Here is an 18,169-nt window from a genome sequence, read left to right as displayed (position 1 = left end):
AACTATAGATAGCTTGCAAATAATCCATAGGCACAAATGAATAAGAAATTGTCTGTTACCAATTTGCAAAGAGAAAAAAAAGAAAAGACACTACACAAAGGATTACACTCCTGATAAACAATTCAGACACTTCTACCCCCTACCCCCCTGCAAAAGGGCACAGATGATAAAGATACAGGTTTAATACTGTAAAGTCATCGGTGAATTTCTTTTCATGTGCAACATTCTGCAAGTTCCAGGTTGTGCAGATGTTTGTGTTTTCATCTGATATTTAAATTAATTCATTGTTACATTAAAGAACTTCAGTCATATAAAACAAAAAATCCAATATCACATTAATAGAAATTCTGTTGCAAGAGACTATTCAATCATTATATAACAAGCACTATATCCTTCTTCCTACTGGGTAAGGAGATCCTTAAAGAGAGTATTCTTCAGGTTTATGTATGTTACTTTGTAATTCCTAGAATGTAAGTTTATAGTTTGTTTTCTTTTGGGAGGATAAAGTTTGAATTCTTTTTACAGTGTTTGTACTTTTGATTTTATTTTGCTTTTTATTTAGAATTTTTTTCCAGAGTGTTATCTACCACAGGGAATGGCATAGGCCTGTGCTTTTACTGCATGATCTTGTACTCCTAGGACACTTAAGCTATCTTCAATAGGAAGTTGCTTCTACATTATTGATAAAGACCATGCATAATTACTGTCCACCATGTGGTGTTAAGCCCCCAAGAGAAAAACGAAAAGGAAAAGAAAGCAGCCACATAAAGACAATTGTTTTATTCACACACACAAAAAAACCCTGTACTGTGTTATGAAAGCAGAATTTACAATGGTCTATTAATTCAGTGATCACTACCTACTTACTGGTGCTGACTGATTCAGCAACACACCATTTGTTTCCTTCTTTAGGAACAACACCGAATGAAATCATGAACAGTTGTGCTTCATGAAGGGTCTAAACGTCATTCTGAAAATGACTTGAAACATGAGAAGCCTCTGGATATATGGATTTGGGGGGAATACAATCTTAGGTAGGTCTCTGGCTCCTTAGTTTTAGATGCATTGTAGAACAGCCTTTTAAAATAAACTCAAGTTCCCTAACATGTAAACAACTGTGTTTGAAGATCTCCAAAAAGAAACCTTCTATTCCCATGTTTAGACACACTAGCTCTCTGCTTTATGGAGAATCAGGGTGCAGAACCTGTTCCAAACTTTGCAGCTGACAGCTGTCTCAGGATACTTTACGATGTCAAATTACCCACCAATAATATTGAAAACCTGTAAACCTATAAGCAGAACAACAGTGAAAAAGAGATTGAAGCTAATACGTGCACCCTCTGGTTAAACAAAAACAAAAAAAAAAAAAGAAAAGAGAAAGCAAACAAACTTTGCAGAAGGATGAGGGAAAGATACATTCGAGATTTTTAAATGTTTGTTGTTTTTTTTTTTCTTTGTAAAACATGTGGCTGCAGGGAAGTGTATTGCTAATATTAATTTTCTTTGGATGCCTTACCATATATAGTTCAATTACCATGCTAAAGGCTGAACTCAATAAACTTACAAGCAATAATTCTACACAAATATGCATTCAGTTAATATATGGTTCTTGGATGGGAAGTACATAGAAATTTAGTTTCTCCGCATTTTTAGAATATCAAATGCATGATTACTATTTATAATAAGCTTGCAGTCACAGACTCTGTAATTCTTTAGTCCTGAACAATTGCATAATTACTAATTCAACTACATTAGCATTGGGAGTAGACGTGGAAGGTTTCAAAAGGGATACTACTGATTTAATGAGGTCTCAGTCTCTACATTTCCAAAATTATAGAAATTTAGTTTAACACCCATTGATGCTTTTGGGTATTTGAACCAATACATCAACCAACTGCCAACCAAAAGAAGCATTAAAAAATGAAAACAAACAGAAGAGAGAATTAAATTGCATTTTTCACATTATGCAGCTACCAAAATATTATTTTCTGACTAGTTTCCAACAGTGCGTCTGGATTTACTATGGACTGGTTGCTGCCCAATCTATTGAATACCTAAAGCTGCCATTTATGACAGTGTTTTTGTATTTTGAATGTTTATGGCATTATGATTATGCTAGAATAAACATGACAATAGGCCATGGACACAGAGGAGCTATTCTGAATTCATTGCCCTTCTCTTGCATTTGCAACCTCTTTTTTTTGTGTCATAGACGGCAGCTGATCGGATCCTGAGGTTGTGGAGCTGGTATTTTTCCAAAAGTAAATAGTTGACAGCTCTGCCTAGAGTGGAATTTGTAAAATTTGTGAAACCACATTTTTTCTTGAAGGTGTCTTTATTCTGCAAAGGTCCCTGTATTAGAAAGTCCCTTTGATTTCAGTGGGAGATGGATTAGCTCAAGCAGCAGTTTTCATGTCAGCGGTCATTACACCAAATAAAGATGAGAGGATATGTCAATCAGAGACATCGTAAAATCCTTAAACTCATATGGCCCCAAGTAATCCTGCTGTGTAGCCGACAATTACTTTACATAGAGGAGTAAAGGGGAACAACGATCTTAACATAGAAACATTCAGACTGCCTGAATTATAGCATGTAGTTACAGATCTACCTCACAGCACCCAGCTGTATGTCAGCACTAGCTCCTCCCATCGGCACTAAAATTAATAGTTGCCCTCCATCAGTTTTAATGTTTTTTTAGTGTTCACAGAGTAGGCTCTGCACATGTTCATAACCTCCTCATACATCTCTGTCCAGCAAGCTGCTCATGGACTTAGACAAATGCTGTCTTCATGGATATGTTCACTGGCTTAAATCAATAAGATTCTTATCCTCAAAACAGAACACCTGAGCCTGAATTGTGGAGAATGGTAAGAGCTAAATCACAACGTTTGCCTTCCAGCCAACAGACATTCTGATCAATCTAAGCACTATGAACTGAGGAGTGTCTTCAGCTTGCTGTTTAGACCTGTCTAGGAACAAGCACAGGTAATATGGGAGGCAGGAACCACCTACAACTTTCTTTAGCATTGCCTAGAAGTGTTATGTTATATTAGTCCTGAAATTGTAAGCCTACAGTGGGCTATTTGTTACACGAGCTCCTACTACAGAGGGCTGTAGTGTAGGTGGCAATGTGTCACATGTGGGAGACCTTCCGTGATGTCTCCTAGCTCACCCTTGAGCATCAACACAGCCATGCCAAAGGGGCATCTCTACACTCCCACTACTGATGGGCCTCTCAGCACCTCCACTGCAACTAATGAGGGCAACCGGTCCCTTTGGACATCCTGGGAAAGTCCTATAATCACTATCAAAAAGCTAGGATGAACATAGGCAGATTGATATGTCTTCTTCAAGCCGGAGCACTCTGCTTCCATGAGGAGTGTATATACTGCCACTGGAGGTTGAAAAAAACCCCAACAGTAGAATCATAGAATCATAGAATGGTTTGGGTTGGAAGGGACCTTAAAGATCATCTTGTTTCAAGCCCCCCTGCCATGGGCAATGACACCTTCCTCTAGACCAGGTTTTTCAAAGCCCCATCCAGCCTGGTCTTGAACACTTCCAGGGATGAAGCATCCACAACTTCTCTGGGCAACCTGTTCCTGTGTCTCGCCACCCCCACAGTAAAGAATTTCTTCCTAATATCTAAATTAGATCTCCCCTCTTTCAGTTTAAAACCATTACCCCTCGTCCTATCACTACACTCCCTGATAAAGAATCCCTCCCCATCTCTGCCCCGCCCCTGCCCCTTAAAGGTCCCCTTTAAATACTGGAAGGGTTTACCTGAGAGAACTCTTCAGATGTGAAATGCGTTCCTTTACCATCTTTAATTTCTGCTGATGTATGAAATAAACACATTTTTCTTTTGATATGATCTGCCTGATTGTTCCCAGTCTTATTCTAGTAGCAATGGATGTCAATGTTCTTGTGTAGTCTCTCACTGTTCCTACCTACCTTTGCTCTTCTGCAAAATTTAAGATATCCAGGGTGAGTGACACATTTTAGCAAATCATAAACCCTCCCTAATCCTGCAGGACCTCCTTCTATCTGAATCTTTGTAACATTGGTGGGAAGGCCACTCCATTTCCTCCTTTAGACCCTGAAGCAACCCAGATTGCCCATGAATTCAAAGCTTTGCACAGCAAAGTACATCCCAAAGATGGCATTGACTTGCTTCAAGACTTGCTGAAGATTACCTTTACATCGGTGCAGGCAGTACCTCCATATTTTGAGGGATAAATCATGCTTTTCAAGGGTGTCACAGGTTGTATGCTTGTAGATAATTATGCAGAGAAGCTGCTTTCACTAAGTGTGAGAGTTCTTGAAGGGAGCAAGAAGCCAGAATAGCATGGGATGGTTTTGACTGTCTATAAAGAGAGGGAAAGAGAAAAAGGAAAGAGAAAAGAAAAATGTTATACTTGATGTTTGTGCTTGCTGTAGCCAAGATCAGGATGGATATCTTCTTAGGGAATGTGTCCCTATGATGTCTGAGACTATTATGCGTGACACAGGAGATGTAGTACTAGACCCTGTAAATGTTGATGCAGGTGTTATTACTCTTCCCCCAAAAAAGTGGGGAAGAGTAGGGAAATAACTCCAAAGAAGAAGGAATATGCAGTCCTGTTCTGGGCTCAGACTCATGGAGCAGATGGACTGCTGCGTATACGCTGTAGGTAAAGCTCTTCCCCAGAACACTAGGAAGTTCCTTGGTGATCCAGCAATGCAGCCTCACTGGAAGGAGCTAGAATTATTACAGTAGTGCTAATTCAAGCTTAGAAGGGAGGTGGTAATATGCTGGAAGGCATTCACTTACAGAAGTCCTTCTTGACTTCAACACTCAAAACTCATGAGTTCCACTGGAGTGTGAGGAGGCCAGGATGTCTTGAAAGCAACAATGTTCCATGGTGATGAACATTCTGGTGTACTTAGATCACCACTTTTTTAACCTCTCTGAACTGTAACTTAACTCTTCTTCCTTGTCCATAAGCAGCACCTCCTAATTTCTTTGTCTAAACTTTTCCCTGTCTGACCGTAGATCCACATACAAGTTCCTGTCTAACTAATCACATTAGCCTTGTATTGCTAGACTCAACCCCAAATTTCCATTAAAACCTGACATTATCTGTTATCTATAAGCAGTCTTCATCTAGTCTCTGTCTCTTCTGTGTCAGTCATTTCCACTTCCCCCCAAAACCATGTTCTGCTTGTTAAGGTCCTTAAAATATCACTGTAATTCAGATATCAGGATAGGCATGCAGACTGAGTAACAACAGAACCTGGGTGTCTCCCCAAAGGCTTTATTTTGGACAGTCTTGATTGGTACTACCAGTCCAGGCAAAGCCGAAGTAATCAGTATGTAGCCAGTGAGAGCATATTATGAATACATCTAGAAGTGGGATGTTAATTGTAATATGTGTGAGAAGGCTGAATTGCAGATGTCGTTTTCTGAATCTTGGTGTCTAACTGCAGATGCCTTCTGACTGTAGATATTTTGTGTCTGTGTGTGTGTGTGCACGTGAAAGTGGAGAAGAAGCAATTGTTATAACTCTGATGAATACTAGGACAACTACAATCGTGAAGAAGATCTACTTTCAGTCAGATGAGACACACCAATTGTGACCATTATTTTGAAAGAAAAATAAGATGGAATTTTTCTTTTATTTATTTTTTTTATTATTTAGTCATGGGTCTAATGATTTCCCCATATGTTTCCCAAACTCTGATAATTAATTTCACAATGAGAATTTCAAAGCCAAAATGTAAAAATAAATAAATAAATGGACAGCATATAGTGAAAAGAATATATATTCATTCCTATACCGGCTAATTTGAGCTGAAGATTTTTTAAATGCCATAGAAACTTTTTATTTTAGTTGTCAGATTGAAGAGTTTTATTGTAAATCCAGAATGCAATTGAGGGCATACATAAGCATATAATTTAGTTCCATGAATTCAGAGATATTGAAAGCTTTTTCTATCATCACTTAGAAATCCAAATAATTTAGTGAACTAATTCATTAGTCTGACTATTTAAAAATAAATTTGAAACTGTTTTTATTAATTAATTGAGGCTTTGAAATTAGTATCTAAACATTTAAATTCTGTTGCTTCAACTGCAGTTAACACAGACACTTAAGACTGACTTTCTCATCAACTTAAGTGCAAGACAATGCCTACGAGGTGGTTTTCACAAAAGAATCCCTTCTCCGACATTTACCAAATTCTTTTTGTTACATAATCCTTCGTGAGCGAAGAGAATATCTGTCATCATATTGTCCTGAAATGTTGTAAGGGGTGGAAAAGAAAAAAGAACAACACAAAACCCAAACCAAACACAGTGCATTGCTGGGATGTCTTTTTCCCATTGGTTTCATGTGTAGTCCTAAGGGTTGCTGTTGATTTTTTTTTTCCTTTGATGCCTCCTTTCTTTACTATGGATGCAATACTTCTGCTCAGAGGCACAGGATCACAAGCATCAGAAATGCCTCTGACTTGCCAAGTTCAGATTTGCACTGTGCACCCATAGGGAAACCAGATCCGGCCATATTAGCCTCCCCCACCTGCACTCTGTAAGAAAACCAAACACAGAGGTTAGCAGGGAACAATAACAACCTTTTAACTGGAGACCTCTGTCCTTGACAACGGGTTAGCAAGACCATGCATGCTTCTGCTAGTAAGTTTAGATTCAACTGAGTCTCTTCAACACGAACTGTGGTGTACCAATCCTACCTGTCTGCTGTCTTAGCAATTTTTATTACTTCAAGTTGTATTTCAGTGTATCCTTGAAGTGGTTCATCTGTCTGTCCTGGCTACATGCTGCTTCTTCAAGTCCACAGCACACCAGCTGCTGCAGGATGCTGGTGTCTTCTATTCTAGATGTGTGACCAGCCCAGTGCAGCTGTTCTTTGATGATCATGGCTACAGTCCCTGGAACATAGCTCTACTCTGAACTTTCTTATTGCAAATTTTATCCTGCCATCTGATGCACAATATGGTCCACAGATGGTGCAGATGACATTTGTCTAGGAGTCATATATGTCGTCACTAGTCCATGTCTTCAAACCATTCAGCAAATTGGATAACAGTGGTGCTTTATAGACACTTAATGTGATCCAACATTTAACATGGAGCTGCTATTTGACCTCAGAGTAGCCTGCATCCTGAATCTCATGATGCAGTACAAAAAGTTGTATTTTTTTCTTGGACTTTATAGAAGAAAAAGAAAATAGTAGAAGAATGAGGGGAGGGGAAGGGAATATTACTGTTTTCTTTTGAAGGTTTGTTTGGGACTTTTTTAGTCTGGTTTCCATTGTTTAAAATAGCAAGTATTCCACTTACCTACTTCACATATCTGTTAAGAGTCAGCACTTAACAGGTACAGTGCACTTGTGATTCTTATTTATTGCTATAAACTGGTGAGTGCTTCATGCAAGGGACAGACTTTGATCACAGCAGGCAGCAGGGAGTTAAATGTCTTATGAATTTGAGCGTATAGATAAACAAGTAGGCTGGCACTGACAGAAGACATCTGCTTATATGTAACGAATGCTATATATAGATATATAAGGTATATAGAGCTTATCTCTCATGTTCATATTGTTCAGGACAATCAAAAAAAGGAAAATTTTAAAACAAACAAACAAAAACCCCACCACACCTGCTAGCTTATTGGATTTTCCCTCTTTGCTATGTCAATGGAGAAAACTTATAAGGGGAATGTTCCCTCTCAACAGCTGCCTGCCTTACATTTCCTTACCTTCAAGGAAAGGGCAACCAGTAAAAGCTCAAGATTGCATGGGACTAAGCTTCAAAACCTTTATTTCATTGTCACTGTCTGGCTTTAAGATCACATAAGTGGTTAGTCCTCTGCTAGCCAGGTGGATGAAGAGCAGCTACTTCTGCAGTGAACCTCAGTACTGCAGTGAGCTTTTTTTGTGGACCCAGCATCCTGAAAAAAAGGGAGAAAAAAAGTCTGGAAATTCTGTCCCTGCCTTTCTATTACCTGCTGGAAGGAAAGGTTAAATATTATTTATGGATTATGGAATTTCTCCTTTTTTTTTTTTTGTTCTTGTGAGAGAGAGTAAAAGAGAGCTCCTAACTTCAAATTGCAGTATATTAATTCATTACTGATATAGAGGGTACCTTTTTCCTTCGGATCTGTTACAAACTATACAGTGCTAGGCTTAAAATTTCTCATATGGAAAATTTCTTCTGGGTAGCTGTGTTGTCTTTTTCTGGGCTATTTTTTTTTCTTTTTTTTTTCATGGTTATAATCTATATGACTGTGGATGATGAGAGTTTACTGATGTTTTAGGTGATGGCACTGTTAAGTCACGTACTGCCTCCATAGTACTTACTGTTTTGCAGTATTTTTTCTTCCTTTTTAAGGTTTCTTTCTTTTAAAAAAGAATTCTAAATTGCAAACTGAACATATGTTTCCAGTGAGCTTCCCAGGTGTTTAGCCTCTGTGACTACAGTTAATTTAGAACCCAGAAACACATAAGAGTAATTCAACTCCAATTATTCCTTATGATGTGTTTTGCCTATAACATACCTTATCTTTTATTCACTAAATCTCCTCCTCATTTCTCTAAACTTATTAGCTCCCGTTGAAGTCCCTGTCTTTTGTATTCTTCTCTGAGGATGTAAGCATACAACACAATGTATTTTATTAGGTTTCTATTGTTTTTCATACTTGGCTAGTTCCTTTGAACAGTAATATATTGCTTCCAGTTCTTCTCTTGAATATGACTATACCATAGTCTTAACAGTATGTATGCGTCCTCAGATGTGGGCATCAGACTATTTACCATCTTGTCTGGACTAGTAAATAATGCTAGTGCTAATAATGCCCAGTGTAAGCCTATTTCCAGCCTGAAAATGGATCATTCTTCCCTCTCAGAGGTTTTATCTCATAAACAGCATATTATCCACAATAGCTTTTAATCCTCACCCTAATCATGTCTCCTTAAAGGCTTCATAGAAAGTTCACAAAATGGTGTCTTGAAACTCTGAAGGAAGTATATGTACTAGTTTGTCTTTATTATTTTGTTGGTATGGATAGAAACATTTAACTCACTTTGTACTCTCTGCAAAATTTAAAGTGAGTTGACAGAAGAAAAGAAGGAACAAAGTGCTTCCTAAAAAATAAAATAAATCATTAACTGCTTACTCCAGCAGAGACCACATTGACTTTCAGTCTTGTTTTCCTTTTGTGACTACACAAACAAAATTAAGTTCTATTCTCTCTATCCTACTCTCCATTAAATATTGCTATTATACAGTGGTGAGTCTGTTTCTCATAAGTAATGAATAAAAGTGTTTGTAAATAACATTTCCCTTCCTTTCCTCTCCGTTCTCCTAGGACCAAAACCAGCAGTGAGTGAAAGGACTTCCAAATACAAATATTTGAAACTAATTGAAACCCTTCCTCTAAGTATGCAACAAGTCTGTTTTTCTCCCTAAGGATTTATTAATTTTAAATTTCTCCGTATATACTTGTTTGTTTCTGCTTTCAAAATATCCTCAGAGGACGTGCCAGAAATTTACAGCACAAATCGAACGTGCTGCAGGGGAACTGCACTGTTAACTGCAGAATATCACAGGTCATCTGCATAGGTTTAACAAATACACTTTTTTTGCTTGATCTGTGCCAAGAAAAAGCTAGAGCTTAATCACTTAATGGCATGTCTGTGTAGACATAAGAAAAAGTCTAGCTGATACTGCTTTAGGGTATTACGATTGCCTCTGCTCTCCAAAATTCTTTAAGTGCTATTTTCTAAGCTTTTATTTTAGAGCAAGGATTAAGTATTCACAGTTAAAATACAGCATAGGTATTCAAAAGTCACAGTCACTGCAGTACTATAACTCAGCTATGTCACAAATTCCTATTAATTTGTTGCTAGTTATCTTGTTAATATTACAGTAAACTAAATATAGATGGATTGTGCATATTTTTCAAATTATATAAACTTCAGATATCAAGTCTAATAGTTTATCCAGAAACCAAGAAAAATTGCGCTCTTAGAAAATGAAAGAGTGGTTTCATGAGGAAGGACAACACTGAAGCCTAATCCTTCTTCCCTAAGCCTTCTTCCTATATCCCCTATGACAGACCTATGGAAAAAAGACAGCACATCTGGAACTAAACTTTTGCTGACTGACTAGGCAATAGACTTGATGGATCAGCCACACTAAGTGATGAGAGGTTCCTTGCCTCAGAGAGGGAAGGAACACCTACAGTTTAAATGAGCTGAAATTGTGTTTACTTGCATTTGAATATTTAATGTATTTTACATATCTCAACAGACTTTTTGAGTGGAGTGAAGATGGGCTTTTCTCCCCATCATCACATTTTAACATTAAGATTTTCAGAGAAGGCAGATACTCCATGCATTTAAAGAACTTTCAAGGCTTAGACAATTCAAATGAGAAAAATTTCATATGTCTCATTCAGTCACTTTGCCAATTCTTTCATTGCCTGAAGATGATAAAAATCCTGACTCATTTGAGTTTCATTTCTAAGGTAGTTTTTAAAAGTATGATGATAGATTACTTTCACTGCTTGGTGTTTGTAGAGGTTTACTGATATGATTTGTGTCTTGTTTGGTAAGAGTGCTGCATGTTTATGTTTATTGACAATTCAGATAATCTTCTAATGTTTGGGTTTTTTGGTTTTTTTTCCTTGTTTGATGAGTATTTACCAGTAACTTAAGGTTTCTCTGGGGCTTTTGTTGTGGTAGTTTGTTAATCTTCATCCTACTGGGAGAGAATTTCAAAATGACTTGAGGTTTTTTTGCCATGTTAGGTTTTTTACAAGTGGTTGGGTTATTTTCTTGGGGTTTTTTTTGTTGGTTTTTTTGTTTGGTTGGTTGGTTTTTTGCCTTTTTTTTTTTTTTCAGTACCGGATAAATTTTTTAACACTTTCACCTCTAAAAAGCCTGTTGCTCTGGTTTTAACCTTCTGCTCTTTTGGAAAGAAGACAATTCACATAAACAAAAATTGCATAGCTAAAAAGCCAAATACCAGTTTATTTTTACTATGATGTAAATCCATTATTTTTTATAATTTTTGAGAGAAAAATCACAGGGAAGATCCATTACAAATAAGAGGCAAGTGTTTATTAGGGTGACTATTACTTGCTCTGACTGATAGGAAATGCATAATGCCTATAGATTTTAATGTAAAAAGAGTGCAATTTAGGAAATGCTGTTGCTGAAATAAACTGTTCACAGATTCAAGAAAGGCATGAAACATTTTATTTCATAGGAAAATAGAATCGTAGAATAACAGGTTAGAAGGGACCTCAAGGATCATCTGGTGCAACCTTTCTTGGAAAAAGCACAGTCTAAACAAGACGGTCCAGCACCCTGTCCAGATGAATCTTAAAAGTGCCCAATGATGGGGAATCCACCACTTCCCTGGGGAGATTATTCCAATGACTGCTTATTCTCTTTGTGAAAAATGCTTCTCTTGTGTCCAATTGGAATGTCCCCAGCAGCAACTTGTACCTACTAGCCCTTGTCTTTTCCACATGACTCCTTGTAAAAAGGGAGTTTCCATGTTCTTGGAAGGTACCCTTGAAATAAGGGTGGTAAGGTCTCCCCTAAGCCTTCTTTCCTCAAGGCTGAACAAGTGCTGTTTTCTCAGACTTTTCTCATAGGGCAGGCTTCCCAGTCCTTTGATCATCTTTGTGGCCCTTCTCTGGAACCTCTCCAGTCTGCCCACATCTGTTTTGTATAGCTGGGACCAGAAATGAACCAGAACCAGAACTGATGCAAGCCAGCATCCTATTGGCTTTCTTTGCTGCTGCAACACACCGTTCACTCTTACTGAGCTTTTTGTTTGCCAGGACCCCCATGTCCCTTTCTGCAGAGCTGCTCCCCAGACAGGTAGATCCCACCCTGCGCTGCACTCCCAGATTATGTTTTCCCAGGTGCAAGACCTTACACTTGTCCTTGTTAAACTTCATAAGGTTCTTATTGGTCCACTCTTCCAACTAATCTGGGTCTTCTTGCAGGGTGGCTCTCCCTTCTGAAGTGTCCACTTCCCCACTCAGTTTGGTATCATCAGCAAACTTCATCAGGGTACGCTTGATCCCATCATCCAGATCACTTACAAAGATACTAAATAGCATTGGTCCCTGTATCAGTCCCTGGAGGACTGCACTTGTGACAGGTTGCCAGTTTGAAAAGGAGGTATTTACCGCCACCCTCTGGGTGCATCCTGTCAGCCAGTTCCCCACCCACCACACAGACCACTTGTCTACACCATAACATCTCAGTTTCTCTAGGAGGAGGCTATGGGGAACCATGTTGAAAGCCTTGGAGAAATCCAGGTAGACAATGTCCACTGCTCGCACCACATCAACCGAGCAGGTTACTTTGTTGTAGAAGGTGATCAGGTTTGTCAAGAACAATTTGACCTTGTTGAATCAATGCTGGCTTTTCCCAATCACATGCTTCATTTGACTTGTGATAGCCCCCAGGATGATTCGTTTCATAACTTTCCCAGGTACTGAAGTAAGACTGATGGGCCCATAATTTCCTGGATCCTCCTTTAAGCCCATCTTGTAGATTGGGGTGACATTAGCCTTCTTCCATTAGTCTTCTGGGACAACCCCCAACCTCCATGATTTCTCAAAGATTATGGGGAGAGGCCTCACAACGATGTCAGCCAGTTCTCTTAACACCCTCAGGTGGATATTGTAAGTGGATATTGATTTGTAGGGAGCAAGCTCCTGTAATAGTTCGCATACCAACTCTTTCTTCACTGACAGTGGGTCTGTATATGCATCAACTTGGATTGTTATTCCCAAGGCCTGAGGCCCAACAGTGATAGTAAAGACAGAGGTGAAGAAAGTGTTGAGAAACTCTGCCTTTTCAGTCTTGTTGGTGACTTCCCTGTAGGTCGTGTTGCTACAATGGTGAGGAAATTTTGATCCTTAGCCTTACCTCCACTGACTGTTTCAAGAAGCACTTACAGGATTTTCCTGCGACAGTTTTTCCAGCTGGTACATCCCTGGAGCGCAGCCCCCTGAAGCAGTCCAGATAATCCAACCACCCCTGAATTATGAAGGTGAGTAATTAAGGGTTCTCTTTGAGGAACACATTTCACCCTCTGTTCTGTCTTTTCCTCTTCAGCAGGAATTGAGTTAAAACTAAAGCCTGTGTTTAGTCTTATATTGCTGGAAGAGATGGAGGCCAGGAGAGTGCCTTGTTTAACAGATTGGATGCTTTTCTCTCTTTTCCTGTTCATCTTCTATATACATACAGACCAACATGAGACGCCCAGGCATGAAATGATCTACAGCTCTATATTCTAACATTTAATGCACTTTCTTGGGTGAGACTCAGACCTTACTTCCAGATACAGAAACACTGTATCCATTTTACATCCTACAGTTATGTCAGAAAATGTTGCAACAGACCTATGAGCCAGGCTCTGATCTGTACAAGTCAGTGTACACGTGTAGTATATAGGTATTAGGTTTGATTCTTTACTGAGTAGGTTGTAACAAGGATTAAGACTTGTTCAATTCAAACGTATAGTTTGATCTTTATTACAAAAAAAAAAAAAAAAAAGGAACAAGGGAAAAAATGCTAAGCATACTAATTTCTGTTCTGCTAAGAACCCAAGAACCCTACAGAAGCCGAAGCTCAGGAAGCATTAGCAGCCTAATCCAACTCCCTGCGCCATCTTCAAACACAACTCATATCGAAAAATTCCTCTGCTGAGAAAGGAAAGGAAAGGATAGTAGAGCTGTCAGGCAGTAAAGTCAAAATGCTCAGTCATTTAGGAGGACTACTGATGCCTCAACCAGATCAGCTCCCTATCTGTCTGCAGCCACCATCTTCTACAGAAGTTATTGTAAGAGATGAAGAGCAAGAGAAGTGTTAGCTGCAGTGGAAAGAGATTTTTGTCTCTTTCACTGAGATATAAAACCAGCTCTCCATTATGCTTTTGTTCCACTTCATTCCACTTTCACTCCACTTCTGAGAAACATTCATATTTCAACGAGTGCAACATAACTGCATACACATGGTTTTATACGGTATCTATATCTGATGAAGTTTGCCTATCAACATGCCTTGATCATTAAACTTCATTATCTCTATTGTATATATCCCCTAAAGTATAACATAGATCAGTTGCCTCGGGTTTGGGGGATTTTTTTACCTATGTGCTGTTTTCTGGGAATGGAAAATATCTTTTCCCAGGGCTGATTAGAAAATGTTGTTGGTAAACAGTGTTTGTGACCTAAACTGACACTCACAGCAGGAAATCATTGGGATAGAATAGCTGTCTCGGTGGGACACGTGGTCTGGGGGGCAAACAGCAGTGCTGTATCACACTGGAGTAACTTAATGAGACTGTAGAGTGAATCAGGAAATCTGATAATTTTCCCCCCTTCTGAGATTTCTTGAAAAAATTCTGTAACAGAAAGTTGTGACCTAGCAGTGTAACTGGTAGTTTGGAACAGCTCTTTTTTTTTTTTTTTTTTTTTAATAGGAAACTGATTTAATTTCATATGAAGAACTATGGTTTTCATTGTTAGGCCAAAAGCAGCATCAGCATTTCTACATTGCAGTAACCCTGACCATAACTTTGCTGGGAAAAGAAACTGTAAGACTGCTTGCAATGGCAATCATGCAGAGAGACTCTGCAGGCAAACTTCTGGACTTACTCCAGTCATTACACATTTGGAAAGAGCTTCACACAAAGGTATTTTGTGCATGAATAGTCCAGAGGAATAGGTTTTTGGACCAACTGGTGTGTAGCTAATTTTAAAAAGTCAGTTTACCATAACAATTATTTTATGGGCTGTAGAGCAGATCTCATTAAAGTGGGGAGAGAACCATAAATTAAAGGAGAATCAAATACATTAATATGTCTAATACTGCTTCTTCTTAACAGGAACATCACAAATGATAATGAGGACACTGCTCATCTTTGTGGGGGAAGGTGGTAAATATGGTAAAAATAGAAAAGTGTCATATTCTCAGGCACAATTTCTGATGTTATTTCTACTTTTTTTTGTCTAGGATACTACATAGCAGGCTTTTTTGTACTCAGAGACCTCTGCATTGTCATCCAAATTATTTTGTTGGGTTATTTGCTTATTATCACGTTATTTTGTCCTTTTTAGAAATGCCTATGTATAAGTAAAGCACAGTTTTGCCTCTGCTGGAACTTGGAGCATTTAATTCTCATTACTATCCATTCTCTTATCTATCTTGTATTTCTGTTGTTTTGGTTTTTTTTTTTCATTTTTCTGCAAGTTCCAAAACATCTGGGCTCATCTAGTTGTGTATAACAAGTACATGTGTATGTATGGTGGTACAATCACAAGCTATTTAAGCTAATTAGATAAAAAGGCAATAAAAACCCCAAAGCACCAAATATGCTTTTTTTCCTATGAATTTGAACACATACTTCTCTCCAGGAAGCTCATAAAGTAGATCCAGTGTCCAGAAACAGTGCAATGATATATGTTGAGTCTGAAAATTTAGGGTTCACTGAAATAGCTCTGTAGGTCACTGTATCTGCTTCAATGTGGTCCATAACGGAATCATTAAGCTTTAGTTTTACATCCTTATTTCCAGATGTACTATATTTTTACATATTTGTCTATATTTATTGTTCTGATTATTTAAAATACTAAAAAAATATTTTTTCTTTGTTTTTAAGTGCTAAATTTATTCATTTAACTTTTATTAAAAAAAAAAAAAAGTGTAATTTTGTATACTAATTGCATATAAAGGCCAGAGATCTTTTTCTGGTCCTTTACGATTTAATTTTTATTCCTTCAACTTCAGCAGTAAGTATTAAAGAATAACAATAGCAGTCAGTGGGAGTTTTCCCATTGACTTCGATGAAATCGTACTTAGATATGAGCTGAGTATATTTGAAAACCTCACCCACTATTAAGCAATTCGGAAAAACACTACAGGGGTACCTACAAATCATCGTTTGCTATCCAAAAAGAGAAAACTCTTCTCACCCTTTTCTAATAATGGTAATAATAGCCACTTCTTTCATAGTGATTTATCAATCAGTGCTGGATCTCTGTGCAGAGGAGGTTGATTTCATACTTCCCAATTTTTGGATAGAGAGATGGAGGTACAGTGAAGGAAGTGACTTGCTCACCTCAATATTTGTGCAGGTTTTCAATACTGAAGTAAGGCCCAAGGTGATTTAGCAGAAGAGTGGTGCTTAAACAAAAAGAAATAATTACTGTTTGGGGAAATAACCATATGAATCATGAAACATACTTGAAATGAGGTAAAATGATATCTTGGTTTGGTGTAAATTAAGCAGGTACTTTAATTATAGTAAAACTACTTACAGTGCCACGCCCCTGAGTTCAGACTGGACCCCCAGTAATGACAAGCTCCTCCACCCTGCCCTAGCTCCTGTGGGACCTTGCATCTCCTCACAAAGTCCTTGAGAGATGATGCTAAAAGTAGCAGAAAATAAAAGGTAGCATGTAACAATAAGCATACGTTTATCTAGACTCTTACTAGCAAGTTTTAGAAAAACAATTAAAGACAAATAGTGCACAGAGGATGAAGGTATTAACCAGAAGAAATGTGGCTGACCAAAGGATAAAGTGCAAAATTCAACAAGTTGACTAGTTAATAATTAGTAAGTCCAATCCCATTTATGCCTTATAGCATATATGCCGGAACATTTTTAAGGAAATAGAGACAAAAATCATCCATAAATGAACACTTGGAATGAGGAGAATACTTTGATGTAGAATTAAATTAATCTCTTTGTATTTCTATAGCATAAACACCCAAATCTCACCCAGGTAGAGGAACTCCTCTGCTTAGTGACAGAGCTATGGGAGGAGGTGAGTAGTTTTAGGAGTATCAGGGAGTGCAAGAGAGACTATTGGAATTCCCCCCTACCTTCCCTGGGATAGGCCCAAGAGGCAGACAAGACACATGTTATGGAGGATTCCCTATCCTCTCTGTCTGGCTGAACGCAGTGACTTAAGGGATAGAGGGCAATGGCGATAAGTTCCTGCCTGGCGCAGCAGGCAAGTCTCCTCTGTGACTACCCCACCTTCCCAGGTGCTTTTGCACAATAAGTACAAGGCTCTGCAAGTGGAACGGAACAATAACAAGGACGATGGTTCATCTGGCTTGGAGGTGTCGCCAAGGTTAAGTCAGCCTCCGCCCTGCGTCAAAACTGCTCCCAAAAAGAAAAAAAGACGGGTTGTTGCCATAGGAGATTCCCTTCTGAAGGGAACAGAAGGCCCGATATGCAGACTGGACCCACTTCTTAGGGAAGCCTGCTGCCTCCCCGGGGCCCAGGTTAAAGATGTGAAGAGAAAGCTTCCTACCCCAGTACGGCCCTCAGATTATTATCCATTATTGATTTTTCACATAGGCAGCAATGAAGCTGCAACAACAAGTCCAAGGGCAATCAAGAGAGATTTCAGGGCCTTGGGACAACTAGTTAAAGGATCAGGAGCACAAATAGTGTTACCTTTCTTTCCCATTGCAGGGAATGATGAGGGAAGAAACAGGAAGAGCCAGCAGATCGATGCCTGGCTCCAAGCCTGGTGTCACCGTCAGAATTTTCAGTTTTTTGATCATGGGTAGGTTTACACATCACCAGGCCTGCTGGCAACAGACAGGGTACACCTGTGTCAAAGGAGGAAATAGATCTTTGCACAGGAGTTAGCAGGGCTCATTGAAAGACCATTAAACTTGATTTGAAGGGAGAAAGGAATAAAACAAGGGTCACTACAGATAAGCCTGGGGGCGGCACGCCAATGTTTAAGGAACAGTGTGTTAGTGAGGTCCTTCAGTCTGACATCTCAGTGGAGGTAGGGGAAGCAGATCCATGCAGCAGCAAAGATGCAAGGGTTATTGATTTGTTAGAAAACATGGAAGCACCTCAGAATGGTTACGTAGGAATTAGGGCTTCTCCTCCAAAAAAGGTGGCGAGGTCAATAGCCCAAGTGAAGTGCATCTACACCAATGCATGCATCATGGGCAACAAACAGGAGGAGCTGGAAGCCATTCTGCAGCAGAAAAACTATGATATGGTTGTTATCACAGAAATGCAGTGGAATGGCTTGCATAACTGGAATGCTGAAATGTATGGCTATAAACTCTTCAGAAGGGCTAGACAAGGAAGGAGAGGTGGT

The sequence above is a fragment of the Chroicocephalus ridibundus genome, chromosome 1, assembly GCF_963924245.1.
Source record: "Chroicocephalus ridibundus chromosome 1, bChrRid1.1, whole genome shotgun sequence".
In the NCBI taxonomy this organism is placed as follows: Eukaryota; Metazoa; Chordata; class Aves; order Charadriiformes; family Laridae; genus Chroicocephalus; species Chroicocephalus ridibundus.
The sequence above is the reverse complement of the archived record's forward strand: the minus strand, read 5'-3'. Positions refer to the sequence as shown.